Raw genomic sequence first — 25877 nt, 5'->3', positions numbered from 1 at the left:
CATCAGTCTTGGGAAAGAATTTATTACTAAGTCCTCAAAAGCAATTGTAACAACAACAACAAAAAAATTGATGAGTAGGACCTAGTTACACTGAAGAGTTTATGCACAGCAAGAGAAACCATCGCAGAGTAAACAGACAGCTTACAGAATGGCAGAAAATATTCTCAAAATATCCCAATGAAGGTGTAATATCCAGAATCTATACGGATTCGGTTCAGAAGGCAGGAGGGTTTGGCAGCCTTATTGCCACATTTTCTTGACGTGGAAGTGTTGTAATCTGGAAGACACAAACTCTACTAAGTGGTTAAACAAGCAAGGGCCAAAAATTCCTAGTAATGAGATACCTACCGAAGGTCCTAGGTGAGGTAAAAAACAGGTGAGACTTGGGAGGGCATTTTTGACAGTTGACCAGATATAGCTGGGTCCGTGCCCTGGTTATGTCTACGCAACCGGGGAGCTTGCTCATAAATCTTTTGATTGTTAACATTATTATGCCCAGAGTTGTTCATATACATGCAGCAGGTTTTGTTAATAGCCGTACAGACTCCACCTTGTTCAGCTAGTAAATAATTCAACACTAGTCTGTTATCAAGGATTATATTTGCCATACAGTCTAGGGATTCTTAAATTCCCTTTCATGCCTGACCTGTGTTGGTGGCTAATGATTCTAGGGTTTGAGTCGAATTCTTTAGGGTTGACTCGTGGTTGGCAAAGTCACCTCACGGGGCTAAGATTGTCCTATTACTACCTTGATTCCTCCCAGAATTAATCCTATTGCTCATTATCTTCTGATGCTCTTAGGTCTTATGGGTTATAGATGTGACCCCGGGAGGGGCAAGGATGGTCAACACACATCCACTCCTGTTCCAAGATTTTGATATGTAAGGGAAAGCTACTTCTAAAAGAACAGGTGGGCTCCCTGGGGAGCTGCGAGCTGGGTGCTGGGAGTGAACACGGAGCGGGCTTCTTCCCGCTTGTGGCCACAAACAAAAATGAACCCAGCTGGGACACAAATAGAGGCCCTGTGGGACGTGGTATGTATCCTCTGCTGCCAAGTTGGGTCTGTAGAGATGTTCCTTCCCTGCTCCATTGTGGGTGGTTGAACAACCTTTGTTTTCCAGGAGAGGGTGGTACTCCCACCTTCCCAGATTAGACAGCTGTTTCTCCCCCTCTACGTTCTGATCTGGCAGAAGGCACCGTAGATGATTTCCTCACTCGCAAGTGGGATCCGATTTACTTCACTGCAGCCTTGAGAACCTGGCAACACGTTGTGTCAGAGCATCGCAGGGAAGCTTCCGCTTCTGTGTTAACACAACAGTGAGCACAAAAGACAGCCGTTAGCACACTGGAGATATAGACAGCCAGCTTTCTGGGTCCAAGTAATAGTGGTGGGGAGTGGGGTACAGGGGTAGGGGCATGAGGTTCAGGTGAAATCCATTAAGTGGAGGAGAGTTCCACCTAACAAGCAGGGGTCTGGGTACTTTGGGATCACTATGGTTAGGAAGTCTGGGAAGAGGGCTGTGAGATTTTCCAGATAGGCCAGAAGATGGAACTCTCTATCCTGGGGATGTTGATGACAAACCCAGCAACCATGAAGATGGTTCCCTGATGCTGTAATTTTTGAAATATTTACTGTAGCATTCTGTTCCCACCCACAGTGGATCAGGGTGATTGGGAGGGCAGGCAGGATAAACAGTGGCAGCATGGTGTCCAGTTAGGCCTTAGAGTGGCCTGTACACCCAACAAGGACAAAAGAGGTATTTTCCAGTGGGAGGCAGCTGGCCAGAGTGAGAGAAAAGAAGTATTATAGGAAAAAAAGAAAAATTAAAACTCCTGTTCCCACCCATAGCTGGTGTGCCTGGTTTGTGTAGTGGCCAGACCCTGTGCTTGCTTGTTCACGCACCCCTCACCACTCTTTGCCTGGCTCACCCTGGGCAGGCCTGGGATCCAGGCTAGTAGGATGAGCCAAGCACAGTCTGCCAGGCCAAGTGGGCAGAATGAGCCCAGTGGGCCCAAGCAAAACTCGAGAAAAGGTGCCACTGGCCACAGAGGTTTCCAGCTAGTGAAGTGACACCCCAAGGATCCTGTGACAAACCCATATCATTATGCCCCCGGCCCTCCCAAATCCCATGTCCTCCTCACACTTCAAAACACAATCAATGCCTTCCCAACAGTCCCCCAAAGTCTTAACTCAAAAGTCCAAGTCCAGACTCTCATCTGAGACAAGGCAAGTTCCTTCTACCTATGAGCCTGTAAAATAAAAAGCAATTTAGTTACTTCCAAGATACAATGGGGATATAGGCATTGGGTAAATACTCCTGTTCCAAAAGGGAGAAATTGGCCAAAACAAAGGGGCTAAGGCCCCCTGCAAGTCTGAAACCTAGCAGGGCAGTCATTAAATCTTAAAGCTCCAAAATAATCTCTTTTGACTCCATGTCTCACACCCAGGGCATGCTGATGCAAGGAGTGGACTCCCAAAGCCTTGGGCAGCTCTGCCTCTGTGATTCTGCAGGGTACAGCCCCCACAGCTGCTTTCACAGGCTGCTGTTGAGTGCCTACAGTATTTTCAGGTGCACAGTGGAAGCTGTCAGTGGATCTACCATTCTAGGGGCTGGAGGATGGTGAGCTTCTTCTCACAGCTCCACTAGGCAGTGCTGCAGTGGGAACTCTGTGTGGGGGATCCAACCCCACATTTCACCTCCACACTGCTCTAGTAGAGGTTCTGCATGAGGGCTCTGCCCCTGCAGCAGACTTCTGCCTGGACATCCATGTGTTTCTGTACATCCTCTGATACCTAGGTGGAGGCTCCCAAGCCTCAACTCTTGCCCTCTATGCACCTGCAGCCTTAACACCACATGGAAACCTTGGTGCCTTCTGGCTTGCACTCTCTGGAGCAGCAGCCTGAGACGTATCTTGGCCCATTATAGCCATAGCTGGGGCTGCAGTGGCTGGGATGCAGGGTGCTGTGTCCTGAGGCTGCACAGAGCAGTGGGGCCCTGGGCCTGGCCGACAAAACCATTTTTCCCTTCTAGGCCTCCAGACCTGTGATGGGAGGGGCTACTATAAGGATCTCTAAATGTTTTGGAGACATATTCTTTATTTTCCTGACTATTAATATTTGGCTCTTCTTATGCAAATTTTTGCAGCAGGCTTGCTTTAATTCCTCCCCTAGAAAATGGGTTTTTCTTTTCTTTCACATGGTCAGGCTGCAAATTTTCCAAACTTTTATGCTCTGCTTCCCTTTTTTTTCTTTTTATTTTATTTTAGGTTCTGGGGTACATGTGCATGTTTGTTACATAAGTAAATGTGTGCCGTGGTGGTTTGCTGCACCTATCAACCCATCATCTAGGTATTAAGCCCAGCATGCATTAGCTATTTTTCCTGATGCTCTCCCCTGTTTCCTCCCCCAAAAGGGCCCAGTGTGTGTTTTTCCCCTTCCTATGTCCATGTGCTCTCATTGTTTGGCTCCCACTTATAAGTGAGAACATGCGGTGTTTGGTTTTTGTTCCTGCGTTAGTTTGCTGAGGATAGTGGCTTCCAGCTTCATCCACATCCCTGCAAATGACATTATCTCATTCCTTTTTATGACTGCATAATATTTCATGGTGTACATGTACCACATTTTCTTTATCAAGTCTATCATTCATGGGCATTTGGGTTGACTCCATGTCTTTGCTATTGTGTATAGTGCTGCAATGAACATACATGTGCATGTATCTTTATAATAGAATGATTTATATTCCTTTGGGTATATACCCAGTAATGGGATTGCTGGGTCAAATGGTATTTCCCGTTCTAAATCTTTGAGGAATCGCCACACTGCCTTCCACAATGGTTGAACTAATTTACATTCCCACCAACAGTGTAAAAGTGTTCCCATTTCTCTGCAACCTTGCCAGTGTTTGTTGTTTGTTGACTTTTTAATAATCACCATTCTGACTAGCATGAAATGGTATCCATTATGGTTTTGATTTGCATTTCTGTGATGATCAGTGATGTTGAGTTTTTTTCATGTTTGTTGGCTGCATGTATGTCTTCTTTTGAGAAGTGTCTGTTCATGTCCTTTGCCCACTTCTTAATGGTTTTTTTTTTTGTTTTTTTTTTTTCTTGTAAATTTGCTTAAGTTCCTTGTAGATCTGGATATTAGACTTTTGTCAGACTGATAGATTGCAAAAATTTTCTGCCATTCTGTAGATTGTCTGTTTGCTCTGATGATAGTTTCTTTTGCTGTGCAGAAGCTCTTCAGTTTGATTAGATCCCATTTGTCAATTTTTCCTTTTGTTGTAATTGCTTTTGGCGATTTCATCATAAAATCTTTGCCCAAGTCTATGTCCTGAATGGTATTGCCTAGATTTCCTTCTAGGGCTTTTATAGTTTGGGTCTTATTTTGAGTCTTAAATCCATCTTGAGTTAATTTTTATATAAGGTGTAAGGAAGGGTCCAGTTTCAATTTCTGCATATGTCTACCCAGTTCACCCAGCACCATTTATTAAATAGGGAACCCTTTTCCCATTATTTGTTTCTGTCAGGTTTGTCAAAGATCAGATGGTTAGATGTGCAGTTTTATTTCTGAGTTTTCTATTCTGTTCCATTGGTCCATGTGCCTGTTTTTGTACCAGTACCACACTGTTTTGGTTACTGTAGCCTTGCAGAATAGTTTGAAGTTGGGTAGTGTGATGCCTCCAGCTTTGTTCTCTTTGCTTAGAATTGTCCTGGCTATACAAGTTCTTTTATGGTTCCACATGAATTTTAAAATAGTTTTTTCTAATTCTGTGAGGAATGTCAATGGTAGTTTAATGGGAATAACATTAAATATATAAATTGCTTTAGGCAGTATGGCCATTTTCATGATATTGATTCTTCCTATCCATGAACATAAAATGTTTTTACATCTGTTCGTGTCCTCTCTGGTTTCTTTGAGCAGTGGTTTGTAGTTCTCCTTGAAGATGTCCTTCACATCCCTTGTTAGTTGTATTCCTAGGTATTTTATTCTCTTTGAGGCAATTGTAAATGGAAATTCATTCATGATTTGGCTCTCTGCTTGTCTGTTGTTGGTGTATAAGAATGCTTGTCATTTATGCACACTGATTTTGTATCCTGAGACTTTGCTGAAGTTGTTCATCAGCTTAAGAAGCTTTAGAACTGAATCAATGGGGTTTTCCAGATATAGGATCATGTCATTTGCAAACAAAACAATTTGACTTCCTCTCTTTCTATTTGAATACCCTTTATTTCTTTCTCTTGCCTGATTGCCCTGGCCAGAACTTCCAATACTATGTTGAATAAGAGTGATGAGAGAGGGCATCCTTGTCTTGTGCCAGTTTTCAAGGGGAATGTTTCCAGGTTTTGCCCATTCAATATGATATTGGCTGTGGGTTTGTCATAAACAGCTCTTATTATTTTGAGGTATGTTCCTTCAATACCTAGTTTATTACGTTTTTTACATGAAGGGATGTTGAATTTTATTGAAGGCCTTTTCTGTATCTATTGAGATAATCACGTGATTTTTGTCTTTAGTGCTGTTTGTGTGATGAATTACATTTATTGACTTGTGTATGTTGAACCAGCTTTGCATCCTGGAGATGAAGCCGACTTGATCATAGTGGATAAGCTTTTTGATGTGCTGCCAGATTTGGTTTGCCAGTATTTCATTGAGGGTACTTGCATTGATGTTCATCAGGGATGTTGTCCTGAAGTTTTCTTCTTCTGTTGTATCTCTGCCAGGTTTTGGTGTCAGTATGATGCTGGCCCCATAAAATTAGTTAGGGAGGAGTCCCTCCCTTTCCATTGTTTGTAATAGTTTCAGAAAAAATGGTACCAGCTCCTCTTTGTACCTCTGGTAGAATTCAGCTGTGCATCCACCTGGTCCTGGGCTTTTTTGGTGGGTAGACTATTTATTTATTTATTTGAGATGGAGTTTTGCCCTTGTCATCCAGGCTGGAGTGCAATGGCATGATCTCGGCTTACTGCAACCTCTGCCTCCCAGGTTCAAACGATTCTCCTGCCTCGGCCTCCCAAGTAGCTGGGATTACAGGCACCCGCCACCACGCCCAGCTAATTTTTGTATTTTTGGTAGAAATGGGGTTTCACCATGTTGGCCAGGCTGGTCTCGAACTCCTGACCTTGTGATCTGCCTGCCTCAGCCTCCCAAAGTGCTGGGATTACAGGTGTGAGGCACTGCGCCCGGCCAGCAGGGTATTTATTACTGCCTCAATTTCAGAACTTGTTATTGGTCTATTCAGGGATTCAACTTCTTCCTGGTTCAGTCTTGGGAGGGTGTATGTGTTCAGGAATTTATCCATTTCTTCTAGATTTTATAGTTTATTTGCATATAGGTGTTGATAGTATTCTCTGATGATTGTATTTCTGTGGGGTCAGTGGTAGTATCCCCCTTATCATTTCCGATTGTGTTTACTTAAATCTTTTCTCTTTTCTTCCTTATTAGTCTAGTTAGCAGTCTATCTATTTTATTGATTAAAAAAACCCAGCTCCTGGATTCGTTGATATTTTGAAGGGTTTTCCGTGTCTCTATCTCCTTTAGTTCCATTCTGAGCTTGGTTATTTCTTGTCTTCTGCTAGCTCTGAGGTTTGTTTGCTCTTGGTTCTTTAGTTCTTCTGGTTGTGATGTTAGTATGTTGATTTGAAATCTTTCTCGGTTTTTGATGTGGTAATTTAGTGCTATAACTTTCCCTCCTAACACTGCTTTAGCTGCATCCCAGAGATTCTGGTAAGTTGTCTCTTTGTTCTCATTAGTTTCAAAGAACTTCTTGATTTTTGCCTTAATTTCATTATTTGCCCAGAAGTCATCCAGGAGTAGGTTGTTCAATTTCCATGTAGTTGCATAGTTTTGAGTGAATTTCTTAATCTTGAGCTCTAATTTGATTATGTTATGGTCTGAGAGACTGTTATAATTTCCGTTCTTTTGCATTTGCTGAGGGGTATTTTACTTCCAGTTACATGATCAATTTTAGACTAAGTTCCATGTGGCACCAAGAAAAATGTATGTTCTGTTTTTTGTGGGGTGGAGAGTTCTGTAGGTATCTACCAGGTCCACTTGATTCAGAGCTGAGTTCAAGTCCTGAATATCTTTGTTAATTTTCTGTCTTGATGATCTGTCTAATATTGACAGTGAGGTATTAAAGCATTCTACTATTATTGTGTGAGTGTCTAAGTCTATTTGTAGGTCTTTAAGAATGTATTGCCGGGTGTGGTGGCTCACATCTGTAATCCCAGCACTTTGGGAGGCCAAGGCGGGTGGATCAGGAAGTCAAGAGATTGAGACCATCCTGGCCAACATGGTGAAACCCCATCTCTACTAAACATATAAAAATTAGCTGGGTGTGGTGGTGCGCACTGTAGTCCCAGCTACTCGGGAGGCTGAGGCAGGAGAATTGCTTGAACCAGGAGGCAGAGGTTGCAGTGGGCCAAGATTGCACCGTTGCACTCCAGCCTGGGTGACAGAGCAAGCCTCTGTCTCAAAAAAGAAAAAGAAAAAAAGAAAAAAAAACCCACAAACAAACAAACAAACAAACAAACAAAAAAACGTGTTTTATGAATCTGGGTGCTCCTGTATTGGGTGCATATATATTTAGAATAGTTAGATCTTCTTGTTGAATTGAACCCTTTACCGTTATGTAATGCCCTTCTTTGTCTTTTTTGACCTGTGTTGTTTCAAAGTCTATTTTGTCAGAAACTAGGATTGCAACTTCTGCTTTTTTCTGCTTTCCATTTGCTTGGTAAATATTCCTCCATCCCTTTATTGCTAGCCTATGTGTGTCTTTGCATATGAGTTGTGACTCCTGAATACAGCACACGGATGGATCTTGTCGTTTATCTAGCTTGCCATTCTGTGTCTTTCAATTGGGGCATTTAGCCCATTTACATTTAAGGTTAATATTGGTATGTGTGGATTTGATCCCGTCATCATGATGCTGGCTGGTTACTTTTGCAGACTTGTTAATGTAGTTGCTTCATAGGGTCATTGGTCTGTGTACTTCAGCGTGTTTTTATGGTGGCTGCTAACAGGTTTTCTTTTCCATGTTCAGTGCTTCCTTCAGGAGCTCTTGCAAGGCAGGCCTGGTGGTGGTGAAATCCCTCAGCACTTGATTGTCTGAAAAGGATTTTATTTCTCCTTCATCTATGAAACTTGGTTTGACTGGATTTGAATTTCTGAGTTGGAAATTCTTTCTTTTCTTTTCTTTTTTTTTTTTTTTTGAGATAGAGTCTCGCTCTGTAGCCCAGGCTGGAGTGCAGTGGTGTCATCTCAGCTCACTGCAGCCTCCGCTTCCAGAGTCCTGGTTCAACCAATTCTCCTGCCTCAGCCTCCCGGGCAGCTGGGATTCCAGGCACGCACCACCCTGCCCAGCTAATTTTTGTATTTTTAGAAGAGACGGGGTTTCACCATGTTGGCCATGCTGTTCTTGAACTCCTGACCTTGTGATCTGCCCACCTCAGCCTTCCAAAGTGCTAGGATTACAGGTGTGAGCTACTGCCCCTGGCCTGGAAATTCTTTAAAAATGTTGAATATTGGCCAGTCACGGTGGCTCACAGCACTTTGGGAGGCCAAGGCGGGCAGATAACAAGGTCAGGAGATTAAGACCATCTTGGCCAACATGGTGAAACCCCGTCCCTACTAAAATACAAAAAACCATCTGGGCGTGGTGACGTGTGCCTGTAATCCCAGCTACTTGGAAGGCTGAGGCAGGGGAATCGCTTCAACCCAGGAGGCAGAGGTTGCAGTGAAGTGAGATTGCGCCACTGTACTCCAGCCTGATGACAGAGCAAGACTTCGTCTCAGAAAAAAAAAAAAAAAAGAAACAAAAAAAAGGAATTTGAATATTGGCCCCCAATCTCTTCTGGCTTGTAGGGTTTCCACTGAGAGGTTCACTGTTAGTCTGATGGGCTTCCCTTTGTAGGTGACCTGGCCTTTCTCTCTGGCTGCCCTTAACATTTTTCCTTCATTTTAACCTTAGAGAACCTGATGATTATGTGCCTTAGGGTTGACCTTCTCATGGAGTATCTTATTGGGGTTCTCTGGATTTCCTGGATTTGAATGTTGGCCTGTCCTGGTAGATTGGGGAAGTTCTCCTGGATGATACCCTAAAGTGTGTTTTCCAACTTGGCTCCATTCTCACCATCTCTTTCAGGTATTCCAATCAGTTGTAGGTTCAGTCTTTTTATATAGTCCGATAGTTCTCAGAGGTTTTGTTCATTCCTTTTCATTATTTTTTTCTCTAATCTTGTCTGCCTGCCTTATTTCAGCAAGATAGTCTTCAAGCTTTGATATTCTTTCTTTCATTTGGTTGATTTGGCTATTGATGCTTGTGTTTGCATCATGAAGTTCTCATGCTGTATTTTTCAGCTCCATCAGGTCATTTATGTTTCTGTCTAAACTGGTTATTCTAGTTGACACCATCGATAATGTTTTATCACGGTTCTGAGCTTCTTCGCGTTGGGTTAAAACATAATCCTTTAGCTCAGTGAAGTGTATTATTACCCACTTTCTGAAGCCTACTTCTGTCAGTCCATCTGTCTCAGCTTCAGCCCAGTCCTGTGCCCTTGCTGGAGAGGTGTTCTGATCATTTGGAGGAGAAGAGGTATTCTGGCTTTCAGAATTTTCAGCGTTTTTGCGTTGGTTTTTCCTCACCTTCGTGGATTTATCTACCTTTCATCTTTGAGGCTGTTGACCTTTAGATGGAGTTTTTGTGGGATCTTTTTTGTTGATGATGTTGTTGTTGCTGCTTTCTGTTTGTTTGTTTTTCTTTTCTTTCTTCTTTTTTTTTGAGATGGAGTCTCGCTCTGTCGCCCAGACTGGAGTGCAGTGGCAAAATCTTGGCTCACTGACTGCAACCTCCGCCTCCCAATCGGGTTCAAGCGATTCTCCTGCAGCCTCCCAAGTAGCTGGAACTACAGGCACCCACCACCACACCTGGATAATTTTTGTATTTTTAGTAAAGACAGGGTTTCACCATATTGGCCAGGATGGTCTCGAACTCCTGACCTTGTGATCTGCCCGCCTCAGCCTCCCAAAGTGCTGGGATTACAGGCCTGAGCCACTGCGCCTGGCTGTGTTTCTTTTAACAGTCAGGCCCCCCTTCTGCAGGTCTGCTGCAATTTGCTGGGGGTCCACTCCATACCCTGTTTGCCTGGGTTTCACCAGTGAAGGCTGCAGAACAGCAAAGATTGCTTCCTGTCCCTTCCTTTGGAAGCTTTGTCTCAGAGGGGCACTGACCTGATGCCAGCCGGAGCTCTCCTTTATGAAGTGTCTGGTGACTCCTGTTGGGAGATCTCACCCAGTCAGGAGGCATGGGATCAAGGACCTGCTTAAGGAAACAGTCTGGCTGCCCCTTACCAGTGCGGGTGCGCTGCGCTAGGGGGAATCCTCCCTTGTCCCGGTCACCAGGACTCTTGGGAGCCAATAGGCAGGAAAGATTAAGTCTGCCCAACCTGAGACTGCGGCCAGCACTCTCCCCAGGTGCTCTGACCCAGGGAGATGAAAGTTCTGTCTGTAAACCCCCGGCTGGAGTTGCTGGAACTCCTGCAGGGAGGCACTGCCCTGTGAGAATGGATGGATCTGGTTCCCAGCTAAAGCGGTAGTCTGGCCATGATCTGCCACAGCTGCTGTGCTGTGCTGCGCTGCGGGGAATTCCGCCTAATCCCAACCTCACAGTTTCCCTGGCACTGGCCCGGGAAAACTGCCGACTAGAGCCACAGTAATGGCAGTCGACCCTCCACCCGCGCCCGCCGTGCCCAAAAAACTCGGTCATTTCAGGCAGACTCCAGGCTGCTGTGCTGGCCGGTGGGGATTCCAAGCCAGTGGGCCTTAGCTTGCGGGGTTCCATAGGAGGGGGGCCTGCTGAGTGAGGCCGCCTGGCTCCCTGGCTGCAGCGCCCTTGCCATGGGAGTGGATGGGTCTCCTGCCTCGCTGGAGTTCCGAGAGCCGCTAAAATATGCACACAGTCCTGCAGCTCAGTGCCCGCCTGATCGGCCGCTCACCCTTACGGCTGCCGTCGCCTGCACAGCTTTATGGTCGGAACCCAGGGTCCTGGTGGTGTGGGAACACGAGCGAATCTCTTGATCTGCTGATTGCAAAAATCCCTGGGGAAAGCGTAGTTCTCTGGGCGGGTAGCAGCAACCTCTCACTGCCCCCTCGGCTGGGGGAGGGCGATCCCTTCGCCCCATGCAGCTCCTGGGTGAACGGTCTCCGCGCCCTGCTTTTCCTTGCTCTCCGTGGGCCGCACCCACCACCTAGTCAGTCTCAATGAGAGAATCTGGGGACCTCAGCTGGAAATGCAGAAATCACGTTTGTCGCTGTGGGAGCAGCAGACCGGAGCTGTTTCTACTCGGCCATCTTGGCCTCTCCCTCACTCTGCTTCTTTTTTGAATATAAATTTCCGTTTCAGATAATCCCTTTGTTCCTGCATATGAGCATACACTGTTAGAAGCAGCCAAGCCAAGTCTTGAATGTTTTGCTGCTTAGAAATTTCTTCTGCCAGATACAGTCATCTCTCTCAAGTCCAAAGTTTCACGGATCTGTAGAGCAGGGGCACAATGCCACCAGTCTCTGCTAAGGAATAGCAAGAGTGATCTTTGCTCCAGTTCGAAATAAGTTCCTTATCTCCATCTGAGACCTCCTTAGTCTGGACTTTATTGCCCATATCACTATCAGCATTCTGGTCACAACAATTTAACAAGTAAGTCTCTATGAAGCTCCAAACTTTCCCACATCTTCCTGTCTTCTGAGCTCTCCAAACTGTTCCAACCTCTGCCTGTTACCCAGTTCCAAAGTTGCTTCCACATTTTCAGGTACCTTTATAGCAATGCCCCACTTCTCTGCTACCAATTTTCTGTATTAGTCCATTCTCACACTGCTACAAATAATTACCTGGGACTGGGTAATTTATAAAGAAAAGAGGCAGGCTGGGTGCAGTGGCTCATGTAATCCCAGCACTTTGGGAGGCCGAGGCGGGCAGATCACCTGAGGTTGGGAGTTTGAGACCAGCCTGACCATCATGGAGAAACCCCGCCTCTACTAAAAATACAAAATTAGCCAGGCGTGGTGGAACATGCCTGTAATCCCAGTTACTTAGGAGGCTGAGGCAGGAGAATCACTTGAACCCGGGAGGCGGAGGTTGCGGTGAGCCGAGATCGTGCCATTGCACTCCAGCCTGGGCAACAAGGGCAAAACTTCATCCCCCCAAAAAAAAAAAGAAAAGAAAAGAAAAAAAGAAAAGAAAAGAAAAGAAAAAGAAAGAAAACAAAAAAGAAGAGGCTTAATTGGTTCATGGTTCTGTGGGATGTACAGGCTCCTGCTTCTGGGGAGGCCTCAGGAAATTCACAATCATGGAAGGTGAAGGGGAAGCAGGCAAATCTTCAGATGGCCAACAGGAGAGACAGAGTGAAGGGGGAAGTGCTGCATACTTTTTCGAACAGCCAGATCTTGTGAGAACTCTGTCAGGAGAATAGGAAGGGGAAGTCTGCTGCCATGATTCAATCACCTCCCACCAGACCCCTGTTCCAACGATGGGGACCACAACCCAACATGAGGTTTGGGTGGGGACACAGAACCCAGCCACACCAATGGATGAGTGTTCAATCATCTCTTCATCAAATAGGAGGTCTGAAGTGAAAAGGGGCCTCCCGTAAGTCATTTCAACCGGGCTAAGCTTTAAGATTCCCTTTGGAGCTATCCTCGTGTGTAAAAGAGCTATGGGTAGGAGAGAAACCTTGGCCTCTGAGGTCTCCTGATGGAGTTTTGCTAATGTTCTTTTAAAAACATGATTGACTGGCGTGGTGGCACATGCCCGTAATCCCAGCTACTCGGGAGGCTGAGGCAGGAGAATTGCTTGAACCCAGGAGGCGGAGGTTGCAGTGAGCCAAGATTGCACCACTGCACTCCAGTCTGGGCGACAGAGTGAGACTCCATCTCAAACAAACAACAACAACAACAACAAAACATGATTGGCTTTTTCTACCTTACCTGAGGACTGAGGCTTCCAGGAGGAGTGAAGGTGATAGGTAACGCCTAATGCTGAGGAAACCCGCTGGACCACTTTAGCTGTAAAGGACAGTGCATTATTACTCTGAGGATTTATTGGTAATCCAAACTTTGGAATGATCTCTTTAAGAATTTGGACACTTCTGGGGCCGGGCGCGGTGGCTCAAGCCTGTAATCCCAGCACTTTGGGAGGCCGAGGTGGGTGGATCACGAGGTCAGGAGATCGAGACCATCCTGGCTAACATGGTGAAACCCCGTCTCTACTAAAAATACAAAAAACTAGCCGGGCGTGGTGGCGGGCGCCTGTAGTCCCAGCTACTCGGAGGCTGAGGCAGGAGAATGGCGTGAACCTGGGAGGCGGAGCTTGCAGTGAGCCGAGATCGCGCCACTGCACTCCAGCCTGGGTGACACAGCGCGAGACTCCGTCTCAAAAAAAAAAAAAAAAAAAAGAAATTGGCTGTTCAGGCCGGGCGCAGTGGCTCACGCCTATAATCCCAGCACTTTGGGAGGCCGAGGTGGACAGATCATGAGGTCAGGAGATCAACACCATCCTGGCTAACATGGTGAAACCCCATCTCTACTAAAAATACAATTAGCTGGGTGTGGTGGCGGGCACCTGTGGTCCCAGCGACTCAGGAGGCTGAGGCAGGAGAATGGCGTGAACCCTCCCGGTGCGATCTCAGCTCACTGCAACCTCCGCCTCCCAGGTTTAAATGATTCTCCTCCCTCAGTCCCTCGAGTAGCCAGGATTACAGGCATGCACCACCACACCCGGCTAATTTTTTTTTTCTTTCTATTTTTAGTAGAGATGGGGTTTTACTGTGTTTACTAGGCTGGTCTCGAACTCCTGAACTCGTGATCCACCCACCTCAGCCTCCCAAAGTGCTGGGATTACAAGTGGGAGCCACCACACCCGGCCTTGTAAGCCCATCTGTTCTGCCCATTTACTTTCCTCAGGAGTATAGTAGGTGCTGCTGGCATGGGTGCAGTACCCGCATTAGTCCGTGGCCTGGAGTATAGTAGGTGCTGCTGGCGTGGGTGCAGTACCCGCATTAGTCCATGGCCTGGAGCACTGGTGTTCTTTACCTGTGGCCTTGGCTGTTCTGTCCATCAGAGCATTTCCTCTGGGATAATAGAGGTGTCCCCCTTTTGGTGTCCTCTGCAGTGAGTAACGGCCACCTCCTTTGGGAGCTGGACAGCATCTAAAATTCCAGGATCTCAGAGCAAGGCTGTATGGGGGATTCCTTAGCTGTTAGAGGTCCCTTTTCTTTCCATACGGCGTCATGAGTATGGAGCACCAGGCATCCATATTTGGAATCGGTAAATATGTTGACTCTTGAGTCTTTTCTCAGTCGGAGGACCCTGATTAGACCAATTAATTCCACTTTTTGAGCAGATGTCTGGGGAGGTCAAGCTTTGGCCTCAATGCCTTCTTGTTGGCTAACTACTGCATAACCGGTCTGTCTTTCTCCCTTATGAATAAAACCACTTCCATCTCTGAGCCACTCTACATCAGGGGTATGCAGGGGGCTCAGGGGCTCATCTTTGAGGTCAGGTCTGCTAGAGCAGGTCTGTTCTATGGTTTCCACACAGGAGTGAATGAGTTGGGGATCTCTTTCCTGGGACATGAAGTCCAGCAACAAGGGAGCAGAGTTTAAAACTCAACATGCTTTAAGGGTAACATCTGAGGTGTCAAGCAGAAGGGCCTGACATTTAAGTAACCAGCTCTCTGTTAGCCATTGGTGTCCCTTTGTCTCTAGGACCCCCTCTACTTGGTGGGGGGATCATGACATCTAATGGTTGTTCCAAGGTAAACTTACTGGCTTCTGTCAATATAGTGGTGGCGGCTACAGCTCACAAGTCTCCTGGCCACCCAGCCACCACCTGGTCTAGTTTAGAAAAGTAAACCACTGGTATAGGGTCATTCCTGAGCCCCTGGTTTAGGATGCCCAAAGCTACCCTTTGTTTTTTAGCCAAGATGAAAGGATGGAGCTGTACAGCATCTGAAAGTTCATCTAAAGGGTGAAAAGTTTTTCTTTTTTTTGAGACGGAGTCTCGCTCTGTCGCCCAGGCTGGAGTGCAGTGGTGTGATCTTGGCTCACTGCAAGCTCTGCCTCCTGGGTTCACGCCATTCTCCTGCCTCAGCCTCCTGAGTAGCTGGGACTACAGGCGCCCACCACCTCACCCGGCTAATTTTTTGTATTTTTATTAGAGACGGGGTTTCACCGGGTTAGCCAGGATGGTCTCGATCTCCTGACCTCGTGATCCGCCCGCCTCAGCCTCCCAAAGTGCTGCAATTACAAGCGTGAGTCACCGCACCCAGCCTAAAGGGTGAAAAGTTTTTCTATGTTTCGGAGTCCCAAAGTAGGAGCTGTTACCAGCTTTTCTTCTAATGTTAGGAATACCTGTTGCAGGTTCCATCCCAATTTAAAGGCTCATGATCACGTCCTTTCAGAGCTTCATAAAGTAGTTCTGCTATGAGCCCAAACCCAGTAGAATCCAGCCATTCCCCTAAAGGCCTGTTTCTTAGTCTGAGGGGACTGGAGTGCCAGGATGGCCTCTTTTAACTCCTGAGTCAAAGTCCTGTCCCAGGAATGGGCACATACCCCAAATACTTAGCCTTCTGTACAGAGATCTGGGCCTTGCTGGGGATACCTGATGCCCTTGTTTTTCCAGAAAATTAAGGGGCTGGATTGTGTTCCTGTCAGAGACTTCCCTAGAAGGGCTGGAAATTAATAGGTCATCACATATTACAAAAGGGGCCCATTAGTTAACGGTAGTTCCTTTAACTCTTTTGCCAATGCATTGCCAAAGAGATGGGGACCGTTTCTAAAACCTTGAGAAAGGACAGTTCAGTTAACTTAAGAGGCAGCATGAATGTCTGGATCAGTTCATTCAAAAGCAAAAATACACTGGGAGTCCAGGTATAAAGGTCCACACAAGAAAACATCCCTCATTAGGCATTAAGTCTAATACTGTGAACCAATGAGCATCTTTAGGGACTTGGCTCCATACTGTGTAAGGATTAGGAACTTTTGGGAGGATTGAATAACTGCCTTGGAGTCTGAGCTGACATGGATGTCAGCTACCCCAGCTGCCATCAAGATCTCCTTGCTGTGTAAACTGGGTGACAAGTGAAGTCAGTCTGAAGTCTGAGTTACAGTCGACCCAACTGGCCAGACGTGGGTGGGATTCCAGGAGGACAGCATGGGACTTCCCACCCCACCTGACAAAAGAAGGAAAATCTTATGTCTGGTGCTTAGATGAGCTGGTTCAGTGTTGATGGAACCTGAAGACAGACTGAAGCTATACTACAACATGCTCAGGGTGGCCCTAGAGGACAGCGTGGAGAAGAAATTCTCCCTGTGGGTACAACTCTGATTGGTTAGCTTGCTTGTCTGTTTCATGTAGAGGCAGAAGAGACTGAAATAAGAATATCTATGGAGTTGTGGGTGGGGCTGTTTGACAGGTTGATGAGAACCTGGAAGGAGCAAGTTTGGAAGAATGGGGAGACACAGCTATGGGGAATGTGTGTGTGGATGAACAACAGGAACAGGCAGAGTGGGAGGAGTGTCACATTGTGCATTCATGCTCGGTGTCCTCCACAGGGGAGGCACTGGATGGCCATGGTGATGACTGATATGGTTTCGCTCTATGCGGCCACTCAGATCTCGTGCGGAGCTCTGATCCTCAGTGTTGGAGGAGGGGCCTGGTGGGAGGCGATTGGATCATGGAGGCCGACTTCCCCTTTGCTGTTCTCATGATAGTGAATGAGTTCTCATGAGGTCTTGTTTAAAAGTGTGTAGCACGTCCCCCTTTGCTCTCTTCCTCCTGGTCTGCCATATGAAGAAGGTGCTTGCTTGCCCTTTGCCCTTCTGCCATGATTGTAAGTTTCCTGAAGCTCCCCAACCATCCTGCAGAACTGTGAGTCAAGGAAACCTCTTTCTTCATACATTACCCAGTCTTAGTAGAGATGGGGTTTCGCCATGTTGGTCAGGCCGGTCTCAAACTCCTGACCTCCAGTGATCCACCTGCCTTGGCCTCCCAAAGTGCTGGGATTGCAGGCTTGAGCCACTGTGCTCGGCCAATACACTTTAAAATAACTTCTTAATCAAGGAAGAATCACAGTAAAATTAGAAAGCATTTTGAACTAAACTAAGATGAGAATTCTTATCAATATTTGTGTGATGCATATGAAAACATTAAATGCTTATATTAGAATATAAGAAAGGTATCTTCTAGAAGTGTTCCTTCATATGAAAAAAATAAATAAAAAGTTAATCAGGAAATAAGTTGATGACTTCTTCTAATATCTCAGTTTTCATAAATCATCTAGGTGAATTGTTAAAAATAAATTAGGTAAATGTAAATAGGATAAACATTTATAAATTAACTTTTTGTGTAATTTGAAATCTTAAAGTTATGTTATGATAAATGATATTCATAAATGTCTGGTTCATTTCCAAATAAGATAAGAAATTGAAACTAATTGCTGAACATAAATACATTTGTTCTTGGTTTCCTAAATTTCATAAAAGACTACATATATCTAGGTCTATTAATACACATAAAAACTACGTTATGCATTCTTTTGATACATAAGTTTTCAGCATTTTTACATTTATAATTATACTACACTATAAATTTTACTACAAATACTATTTTACCCTTATATTGCAAGTTTTGTAGGATGCTATTTTTGTTATTATTCTAATTCTAAATATTTGATAATTTCCCTTGTGATTTATTTGACTTATGTGTTATTAAATTTGTGCATTTAAATTTCCAAACATATGGAAGTTTTCACTTATATTTTTGTTATTATAAGTAATAATTACATTGATTTGTAGTTGAAAAAATGATCTATATGATTGACATGTTTAAATTATTTGACGTGTTTAAAGACTTTAAGTCTATTAAGTGATCAGTGTATATGTATAAAAAACAAAAAATTTTTTTTCTAGAGACAGGATCTCACTCTGTTGCCCAGGCTGGAGTGCAGTGACACAACCATGACTCACTGCAGCCTTGAACTCCTAGGCTAAAGGGATCCTCCTGCCTCAACCTCCCAACTAGCTGGGATTACAGGCATGCACCACCACATCCAGATACTTTTTTAAATTTTCAAATCTTTTGTAGAGTTAGGGTCTTGCTATGTTGTCCAGGCTGGTTTCAAACTCCTGGCCTCAAGTGATCCTCCTATCTCTTATAAGCACAAGCCACTATACCTGGCCTAATTTTTTAAAAATTAAATATTCTGCATATGCTTGAAAAGAATGTATTCTGAGGATACAGTGTTCCATATATGTACTCAATTAGATAATGTTCTGTGAAGTTCAAATCTATATCCTTACCAATTTATTTTCTGTTTGAATAATTATCAAAAAAGGCATGTTAAAATATTACACTATAGGCCGGGCGCAGTGGCTCAAGCCTGTAATCCCAGCACTTTGGGAGGCCGAGACGGGTGGATCACAAGGTCAGGAGATCGAGACCATCCTGGCTAACACGGTGAAACCCCGTCTCTACTAAAAAATAAAAATAAAAAAAACTAGCCGGGCGAGGTGGCGGGCACCTGTAGTCCCAGCTACTTGGGAGGCTGAGGCAGGAGAATGGCGTGAACCTGGGAGGCGGAGCTTGCAGTGAGCTGAGATCCGGCCACTGCACTCCAGCCTGGGCGACAAGCCAGACTCCGTCTCAAAAAAAAAAAAAAAATTACACTATAATGGTAAAATTAATTATTTCTTCTGTACTTCAGTCAACTGTTGCTTTCAATGTTTTGAAGCTTTGTTATTTAGTATCTTGCTATATCATAACCCCTTTTGACATCAGTACCTAGAACTGAGTTAATATATTTGCCTGGATTAGGGTTTTCAATGAAAAATCCTCAGCTCTGTCAATGATATTTTCATCACCTAGGAGTTTATATCAGTATACAGTTTTGGTATCAAAATCAAAGAAAGCATTAAATAAGTGGAATGTGTGAATAACACAAGTGGGATTTGTGCAAATTCATGTTTTTTTTTATGATGGGGAGGGTTGTGCTTGTCCTCTTGCTGGATTCACTAAATAGAGTCACTATCAAAAAAATACATTATGGCTGAGCACGGTGGCTCACGCCTGTAGTCCCAGTACTTTGGGAGGCCGAGGTGGGTGGATCGCTTAAGGTCAGGAGTTCAAGACCAGCCTGACTAATATGGTGAAACCCAGTGTCTACTAAAAATACAAAAATCAGCTGGGTGTGGTGGCAGGTGCCTGTAATCCCAGCTACTTGGGAGGCTGAGGCAGGAGAATCGCTTGAACAGGGAGGCAGAGGTTGCAGTGAGCCAAGATTGTGCCACTGCACTATAGCCTGGGCGACAGAGCAAGATTTCGTCTCAAAAAAAAAAAAAAAAAAAAAATTATAGAGAAACCTGTTTCTACAAATCACAAATGGTTCTCATCTATAAAATACTGATATGTGATCGTTCAAATTGCTTGCTAGAAATTAAAATTACCAAGAGTTAAACCTAGGCCGGGTGCAGTGGCTCATGCCTGGATTCCCAGCACTTTGGCTGAGGCAGGTGGATCACTAGAGGTCAGGATTTCGAGACCAGCCTGCCCAACAAGGCAAAACCCTGTCTCTACCAAAGAAAAAAATACAAACATTAGCCAGGTGTGGTGGCACGTACCTGTAGTCCCAGCTACTGGGGAGGCTGAGACAGGAGAATCACTTGAATCCGGGAGGTGGAGGTTGCAGTGAGCCTAGATCATGCCACGGCACTCCAGCCTGGGTGACAGAGTAAGACTCCGTCTCAAAAAAAGAGTTAAACTTCTAATTAATATATATAATTCTGTATATAAAGTGTACCAAAAAGATGTGTTTTATGAGAAAAATTATAAGAAAGGCACAAATCTTTCTGGTGTGGAGACTGGAGACGATGTGCAGAAATGGCACCTCGAAAGGGGAAGGAAAAGAAGGAAGAACAGGTCATCAGCCTCAGACCTCAGGTGGCTGAAGGAGAGAATGTATTTGGTGTCCGCCATATCTTTGCATCCTTCAGTGACACTTCTGTCCGTGTCACTGATCTTTCTGGCAAAGAAACCATCTGCCGTGTGACTGGTGGGATGAGGGTGAAGGCAGACCGAGACAAATCCTCGCCATATGCTGCTATGTTGGCTGCCCGGGATGTGGCCCAGAAGTGCAAGGAGCTGGGTATCACTGCCCTACGCATCAAACTCCAGGCCACAGGAGGAAATAGGACCCAGGACCGGGGACCTGGGGCCCAGTCGACCCTCAGAGCCCTTGCCCGCTCCGGTATGAAGATCGGGCAGATTGAGGACGTCACCCCCATCCCCTCTGACAGCACTCGCAGGAAGGGGGGTCACGATGGTCACTGTCTGTGAACAAGACTCCTCAAAATATTTTGTTAATAAATTGCCTTCATGTAAAACAAAGGCACAAATATGTATTATTTATTGAGAAAAAGGAATAATTTTAAGGTTATTTCAAAATATGGATTAAGGAAGGAAACAGAAACAAGATAAAAAGGAACCAGCAAGTATGAGAGAGAGAGAGAGAGAAAGAGAGAGAGAGAGAGAGAGAGAGAGAGATGAAGAGCGTCATGGGAGTGAAGATGCAGTTTTGGTAAGAAACATTTTTTCTTTTTTGAGATGGAGTCTCACTCTATGACCCAGGTTGGAGTGCAACGGTGTGATCTCGGCTCACTGCAACCTCCGCCTCCCGGGTTCAAATGATTCTCCTGCCTCAGCCTCCCCAGTAGCTGGGATTACAGGCGCGTGCCACCATACCCAGCTAATTTTTGTATTTTTAGAAGACACGGGGTTTTGCCATGTTGGCCAGGCTGGTCTTGAACTCCTGACCCCAGGTGATCTGCCGGCCTCAACCTCCAAAAGTGCTGGGATTACAGGCATGAGCCACTGTGCCTGGTCCATAAGAAAGATTTTTAAAAGAGAATAATTTTGCATGAGAAAGAATCTGATATGGTAATTTTTTGTCCTAAAGTAGAATCTCTAGTTATTTAAGAAAGACAGGCTGGGCACGGTGGCTCATGCCTGTAGTCTCAGCTGCTTGGGAGGCTAAGGAGGGAGGATTCCTTGAGCCTGCAACGTCCAGGCTGCAGTGAGCCATGATCCTACCACTGTACTCAGCCTGGGTGACAGAGCAAGACCTATTTAAAAAAAAAAAAAAAAAAAAAAGGAACAAAATAAAAGAAAAAGAAAGACAAGGCAGAAAGTTGAAGGATATCGTCAAGGCTCAGAAGTTGTGATAAGGTTCACAAAGGATGAATTTATGAAAGGAATTTGTGTGTGATCCAGTTGGTTATAATTAAGAGAATTATTTCTAAGTTTTCTGAAGATTGAACTTTTCATCCCCTATGTTATTTATTTTTATTTATTTTTAAATTTTGTTTGAGATGGAGTCTCACTCTGTCGCCCAGTCTGGCGTGGAGTGAAGTGGCATGATCTAGGCTCACTGCAACCTCCGCCTCCCAGGTTCAAGTGATTCTCCTGCCTCAGCCTCTCAAGTAGCTGGGACTACAGGCGTGCACCACGACTCCTATTTATTTATTTATTTTTAGTAGAGATGGGGTTTCACCACATTGGCCAGGCTGGTCTATAACTCCTGATCGCAAATGATCTGCCCACCTCAGCCTTTCAAAGTGCTGGGATTACAGATGTGAGCCACCACGCCTGGCCACATACTCTATGTTATTTATTTGTTTACAAAATTTTTAAAGGTTGGCTGAAATGCCTGGGCTTCAGTGATCCTCCCACCTCAGCCTCCTGAGTAGCTGCGACCACAGGCACATGCCACCACATCTGGCTTGGTCCCCTGCCTTAGAACAAAGTTTTCTTGAGCTAGTGGTCTGCTCATAGTAAAACTGCAAGAGGTTTAGATTTTTAATTCTCTGCAGCACTTTTCTGTTTTTTTATTGTCTCCATTTAATTTCCCTTGTTTCAGGTCAGAAATGCTGTCTTCTTCATTTAGAGTGGAAATTTCATTCCTTGAGGTAGAGCTTTCCTCTTAGAACATCTCAGACTCGTGTTTCAGAAGTTCAGCTTTTGCTACATCTTGCAGCCTGTGATTCTCAGGACACACACCACTGCCTCCAGCTCCTTCTCCCCATCAGAGGGCCTGGGATGGTGACGCTGTGCTTCAGCCTTTTTGTCAGCTCCTGTATCTCTCCCCTCTGATTCTAACTCTTTGTTATGAGCTGATGCTGAAATGTCTGTCTTGAAGACCTGGAAAAACAATGTTTTCTTCCCGTATAATTTCACCCGTCTTCCTGGGTTTTCTTGATGTGTCTGAATTGTCCGTGTAACCAGGAAACTTCTCATGCTTTTGGTTTTCCTAACAGCCATGTATTCTCCTGCTCGAGCTACTAACTGTCTCGTTTACATTCCTCTCTAATATGGTGTGCGCTCAAAACCTTGGACACACGCACACTCTTCCCGTGTCTGGTTAAACTGAGTACATTTTCATCAGGTTTGACTTTCAGGTAAACTAAACAGATGTCCCATAAGTGGAAGAAATCACATGGCAGGAGGTTCTTCTTTACCTTTTTGGTGACTGACCTCAAAAAACAAAGATTTTCAAGATAACTTCCTGAGTTGCCTTTATTTGTTTTTTAAATTACTTAGGAAAACTGAGTTTTGAAAGGGTTGTTTTTTTAATCTATGTATCTTTCTGTATTGCTTTTGAAGTATTTGACTATCACTCTGGTTAAATAAATGACTGTTATTTCACAGCGACCTGTGATCCTGTTTTGATCAAGTGTTTTGAACCTTTTGACATCTTTGGCAGCTGGAAGACTCAGGGTGGGTGGAAGACACCAGCGAGCCAGGAGGTGGGGAGAAGCCCTGGCTATCTGCAGAACTGGGCAGGTCTCAGCTGAGGGAGGCCTGTGGCCCAGCAGGAGGCCCAGCAGCTGGTGGGAGTGGGCAGGGGAATGCCCTGGTGGGGGAGTTGGGAGGGGACAGGGGACCTTGAGGGCCTCAGCTGCGTCAGGGCTTGCACTTCCACTGGAGTTGAGAGGGGAGCTGTGAAGCCTCCTGCTTGGTGGCAGTGTCTGATGTGATCCCAAAGGCCCCTCTGCCACTCATAGCTGCCAGGAGGCTCATCCACAGCCCCGTGGTGCCTGTGCTGCCCACAGAGGCAGGAGGACAGCTAGAACCCAGGAGTTCGAGACCAGCCTGGGCAACATAAAGAGACCCTGTCTCTAAAAAAATCTAAAAATTAGCCAGGCATGGTGGCACGTGCCTATAGTCCCAGCTATGTGGGAGGCCAAGGCACGCTGTCTCTCCAACAAACAAACAAAGAAAAAACAAAAAAACAAACAAGGAGAGGACACTAAGCTAAGTGAAATAGGCCAGTCCAGCCACAAAAGGACAAACACTGTGAGATCCCACGCAAGTGAGGCCCCAGAGTGGCCACATTCATAGAGAGAAAGTAGAGGCTGCGGGAAGGGGGGGGGGGGGGGGGGGGGGGGGGGGGATAGGGAGTTATCACTTAAATGAGGACATTTTACCAACATTTTAAAATAAAGTTCTCTCTGACTGCTTTGTGGAGACTGGACTACAGGGGGCTGGAAAAAGGGAGACAGTGAGGAGGTGACTCCCCAACTGGGACCAAGAGCAGAGAGGCGTGGGGTGGAGAGAATTCCCAGGGCTGTAGGGATGGAGCTGACAGGGCTTCTGGAAGGATTGTTGAGGGCTCAGGGAAGGGGACATGGAAAGGTGGGGGACAGGTATCGCCTAGAAACACCCAGGAGGAGCAGGCAAAAATGGGAGGGAGGGGACCCAGACCCGACAGGAGCGGGCTGCAGACGGAAAGGGGTAGGCACGGGCCGGCCGGAGAGGTGCGGGCCGCCGAGGGGGCGCCAGGTTTGTTTTGTTTGGATGTGAGGGAATCTCAACCCGTTTGCTAGAGAGAACCGTAGGGTGGGGGCTGTGCCTTGGGAGGAGGCGGCTGGGAGGCAGCGAAGGTGCACGGGCGGCCCGAGGGCACAGCGATGTCCCCAGGAGAGGAGGGGGAGAGGGAGTGTGTCGGGCGGCGGTGGCCAGATTGGATGGTGGGACGAAACAGGTCCTCAGGCCCTGGGTGCCCGGGACGTGGGAGAAGGTGCGTGAGGGGTGTACGAGGAAGGGGGTGCGGTGAGGCTGAAGGCAGCCAGGGGCCATCCAGACCCTGGGAGGGGGGGCAGCAAGCCCGAGACTCCTGGCGACCCAGATGCACCGCCGACTGAGGCCCAGCCCACCTCGCTTCTGCGGAGGCGTTTCCCTTCCCCGCAGGGACGCGGCCGTCTGTGGGCGCTAGAGGCAGGGGTGACAGGGCAGGTTTCGAGGGGGCGCAGTGTGGGACCGAAGGGGAGAAGGACGCCTGCGGCCCAGCACGTCCCCGGAGGCACGTCCCCCCCCAGGGCTCAGCGGCCCCGGCGACCGCGCGGGGCTCCCCCTCTACGGCTCCCGCCCCACTGGGGGACTGCGAGGGGCTGCTCCCGGGCTCAGGGCTCCAGGTGGAGAAGAGCGCGGAAGTGCGCACTAGCCCGACACTCGGGAGGGCTGCTGCCTCCCCGGGCGCCTGGGACACCAACCCGCAGCCCCCACCCATCCCCTCGGGCCCCGCCTGCGTTTCAGCGCGCTGGGGATGCAGTGCACCCCCGAGGCGCGACCAGGTCCCCGAAGCCCGGCGTCGGCCCAACCCGGAGGAGGCAGCAGCGGTCATGGGCACGCTTCCCCAGCCCACCGTCCCAGCCCCGCTCAGGGTCAGGACACCGCGTCCCGCCTGGGCAGGGGCGGCTCTGACCACGCGAGAAGCAGGTGCGTCCGCGGTCCCAGCTTGTGCCGGGAAGACCCCCGGCCAGAAGCCCAGAGGTTGGGGATAGAAGTCGGCTACGCGGCGGAGGGGGCGCCCGAGGCTGGGGGTCCTGCACGGCGAGAGGGGCGGCCTCCCGGTAGGGGTGCGGCTCCGCCCACCAAGAAGAGGGTCTGGCGGGAGGTGTGGTTAGTCCCTGAGCTCCCGGCCAAAGCGCGGACTGCTGTGGCGGGGGCGGGGGGGGGGGGGGGGCGCCAGCACCCACGTGGGCCTGGGGCGCCTTCTGCAGAGGCCACGGCCTGTGTAGGTGTCGGCGTGGGGCCTGGCTCCGACGTCTGAGACCATCTCTCCCAGGGCGTCCGGGGCCCAGATTCGCACTTGCCGGGCGCCCCCAGGGACCACTGGCGGCACCACGCTCTTTAAGGCCAACAGCCCTGAGTTCATGGGGCTGAAATCGGCACAAAGAGGCCGAGGACCTGTGGTTGGGGCTCCCGGCAAGCGGTTCTCCGGGCTCCGAGGACACCGAGAGGCGGAGAGGAGGACCCTGGGGAAGGGGTGGGCAGCCGGGAGGGACCGAGGAGGCTGGTGCCCACCCTGACGCCCGAAGATCAACGAGAGGCTGGGTCAGGGAAAGGCCGGGCGAGGGCCGATCCCCCGAGCTGATCCCCCAGGCCAGCTCTCTCCGGGCGGCGCGACCCCACACTGGACACTACCCGCCCGGGGTCGGAGGCCAGGCTTTTGCATGCACCGCTCCCCGCCACTCGCGAACATCTAGCAGCTCCCTCAGGATCGCCCCCGACCTGCTGAGATCCAGCCAAAGATCCCCCACTTCCTCACCTTTGCTTCGCCGGCAGTGCGTCCTGGAGGTCTCGCCCTGGCGCCGCCTCCTCCAGGCAGCCCTCTAGACTGCATCGGCCATGGGCCTGGACGCTGCTCCCGGGGCAGCCCCCGGCCAGGGTTAGGCACACCCGATTCCTGGAGCGTCCTAGGTGCCTCTAAACGCGTGGCCAGCGCAGTCTCGGGTTTCCATGACGACGACGTCTGATGGGGAACCCGGGCGGG

At 47.4% G+C, this 25877-nt stretch overlaps 1 long non-coding RNA gene and 1 pseudogene across 3 annotated transcripts; one reads left to right on the top strand and one right to left on the bottom strand.

The window, feature by feature from the left end:
* LOC116274228 lies at positions 1 to 25856 on the bottom strand. 2 transcript variants are annotated; one of them, XR_004182872.1, is made up of 4 exons: positions 25653 to 25831; positions 12980 to 13057; positions 1141 to 1301; positions 1 to 277 (listed from the first exon to the last, which is right to left on the bottom strand). It is a non-coding gene; the product is annotated as an uncharacterized LOC116274228 (long non-coding RNA). The 2 variants fall into 2 exon arrangements; XR_004182871.1 differs by having other exon boundaries at positions 1 to 1301; positions 25653 to 25856.
* Positions 19883 to 20430, top strand: LOC101010513 (annotated as a pseudogene). Its single transcript, XR_643838.4, has one exon. The product of XR_643838.4 is annotated as a 40S ribosomal protein S14 pseudogene (transcript).
* Positions 25857 to 25877: the final 21 nt, after the last annotated feature.

Source organism: Papio anubis, chromosome 3 (assembly GCF_008728515.1).
Source record: "Papio anubis isolate 15944 chromosome 3, Panubis1.0, whole genome shotgun sequence".
In the NCBI taxonomy this organism is placed as follows: Eukaryota; Metazoa; Chordata; class Mammalia; order Primates; family Cercopithecidae; genus Papio; species Papio anubis.
Note: the sequence above shows the minus strand (reverse complement) of the source record. Positions and strands in the feature narration are given on the sequence as shown.